The following is a 3,087-nucleotide window of genomic DNA, read 5'->3' as shown; positions in this document are numbered from 1 at the left end:
AGACATCAGCCTTTTATTTGTGGTACAGTGTATTGCTTCTATCTTCTGATACTTTCTGCATCATTCAATATTTTGCCCATATTGTTGTTGTTAAGTGCCATCAAGTTGGTTCCAACCCATGTTAACCCTGTATAGGGTTTCTGAGGCGCAGCTGGTGAGCTTGAACCGCCAACCTTGCAGTTCAAATGGCTTTGCAGTCTGGCGCATTAGCCCACAGATTGACTAAGTATAGCGTCCTTCAGTATTGCAAGTCAGGGATTGAATTTTAATTCAGTTCTCTCAGCTTGAGAAATGCTGAGTGTGTTCTTCCCTTTTGGTTTTCTAACTCCAGATCATCGCACATTTCTTTATAATATTTGACTTTGTCTTTTCAAGCTGCCCTTTGAAATTTTCTGTTCAGCTGTTTTACCTGTTCTAGCATCTCTATGCTAGAAAGCAAGTGTCTGAGTTGCTTTTGACATCCATTTTGGCCTTTTTCTTCTTTCTTGGTTTTTTAAATGACCTTTTGCTTTCTACCTGTATTATGTTCTTGATGTCATCCCATAACTCTTTTGGTCTTTGATCATTAGTGTCTAAATCAAAATGGTTCTTGAGATGATCTCTGAATTCAAATAGGATCTGTTCAAGGTCACATTTTGGCTCTCCTGGACTTGTTTTGATTTTTTTCAGCTTCAGCCCAAATGTGCATCAGAGCTATTGATGGTTTTTACACAGTCCATCCCTGCTCTGTTTGAATAATGATATGGAGTGTTTCACCATTGCTTTCCACAGATGTAGTCAATTTAATTTCAGTGTATTCCATTTGGTAAGATCCATATGAATAGTCATCTTTTATGTTGTTTAAAAGTTATTTGCAATGACCAAATCATTGGTTTTGCAAAATTCTGTCATGTGATCTCCAGGATCATTCCTCTCACCAAGGCCATATTTTCCAAAGACTGATCTTCCTCTTTGTTCCCAACATTTGCATTCCAATCACCAGTAATTATCAACCTATCTTGATTGCATGTTTGATCAATTTCAGACTAGAGAAGCTAGTAGAATTCTTCAATTTCACCATCACTGGCTTTAGTGGTTGGTGCATAAATTTGAAAAATATTCATATTAACTAGTCTTCCTAGTGGGTGTGTGGATATCTTCCTATCATAGACAGTTTGTATTTCAAGATAGATCTTGAAATAGTCTTTTTGATGATGAATGTGATGCCATTCCTCTTCAATTTGTCATTCCTTGCATTGTAAACCATGTGGTCATCTGATTCAAAGTGACCAGTCAGTGTCAGCTCATTAATGCCTAGGATATCATTGTTTATGCATGACAGCACTTAGCAATATCATTAACTTTGGTTTTATTTTATTGTTCTTTTTGTAGCTTTTAAAGATAGAAACTGAGATGATTGATTTTCACCCTCTTTTCCTTTTTAGTATAGGCATTTTAAAGCTATAAATTTCCCACTACACTGCTGTAGCTGGATTGCACAAAATCAGTTACTTTGAATTTTCAGTATCATTTAATTGGTCATTTAAAAAATTCCCTTCAGATTTGGTCTTTGACCCATAGGTTATTTAGAAATGTATTGCTTAATTTCTAAGCATTAGAAATAAGATTTATAGATTATTATTTTTATCAATTTATATTTAAAAAGCAATATCCAGCAATATGCTGTCTATAAGAGAAGCACTTTAAATGTAAACATGCAAATCAATTCACAACACTGCGTGTAATACAGCTATTATTGTTGTTGCTGTTGAGTAGTGATGAGTGGATTCAGACTCATAGCGAACCCTGTATACGATTTTCAAGCAGCGTCTGGTGGTTTTGAACCACCATTCTTCTAGTTAGTATACTCATCATACAGCATCACACCAGGACTCCGTAAGACAGCTAATGACATACATTATATTATACAGAATAGATTTCAAGAATTAGACTATAGATAGTTCCTGGCTTACAGTGGGTTTAATTCCAACAATTATGATGTTTTGATGTGAGTTGAGTATCTCATTAAAAATTTTTTTTTCATTATTTTTGCCTTTTATTATCAGTATCTCTATAAATTTGATTTTAGTTTGTCTTTGGAGGTTAGAAACATTACATATAAACTTACAGGTAAATTTTACTACATGGTGGTGGTGGTGAGCTGTAGAGTCAGTTCGGACTTATAACAACCCTTCATAGGATTTCCAAGGCTATAAAGTTTTACAGGAGCAGAAAACCTCATCTTTCACCCACGGAACGGCTGGTAGTTTCGAACTGCTGACATTGAGGTTAGCAGCCAGAGCTCTTTATTTTAATACATACATAATGAAAATTTACTCTGATGATGAAGAAGAGTTGGATAATGTTGGCATTTTGTCAGTTACAGTAGTAATGTCACTTGTGGAAGGTTCTGAATCACCTGGATTATCTATCCCTAAGAATGGGTATAAAATTTCAATTCATAAAATTAATGAGAGTTATCTGTGTGTTCCTTTGTTATTTTCTTAAAATATTTTGTGGTAACATCTCATTGCTTCCCAAATCTACCTCCTGACTTTAGCAAAGTGATCAGTGTTTGAATTCATGTTTTTAAGCAACTGAAACCCTTGGTTTAGTTTAGAAACAACTCCACCTGATCCTTCCACTGTATTCTTTTAACAACTTCTATCCTTCCTCTTTGTCATTATCTTTTTCTTCTTCAATATCTTTTTCCTTTTCAAAAGCCATTAAGTTCTTCTTCATGACCTAGGAGCTGTTCTACATTAACAACATCAGGTTCTAAATTCAACATTCTTGCAATATGAATGATTTTTCCACCAAATTCTTCCCATCATATTCCTGATAGAATGTTTAGAGCATGTTCATGTAACTCAGCAACTTTTTGTACATTCGCTGCATGAATTTTTCCATGACTTCCTGGAAGGTGCAATGTTCTAGATACACTGATGGCCTTAAGTATGGTTTGTCATTATCGGCTATTTTATAAATCAGGGACTACCTACCTATATCACCAGAGATAGAGGAATTTAATAGTAACAACCAATTCATTAAAAATACTGACATTTAATGTTGTTATTCGTATCTTTTAGGATCTATTGAGAGTTGTTG

Source organism: Chrysochloris asiatica, unplaced genomic scaffold, assembly GCF_000296735.1.
Source record: "Chrysochloris asiatica unplaced genomic scaffold, ChrAsi1.0 scaffold00094, whole genome shotgun sequence".
Classification (NCBI taxonomy): domain Eukaryota; kingdom Metazoa; phylum Chordata; class Mammalia; order Afrosoricida; family Chrysochloridae; genus Chrysochloris; species Chrysochloris asiatica.
Note: the sequence above shows the minus strand (reverse complement) of the source record.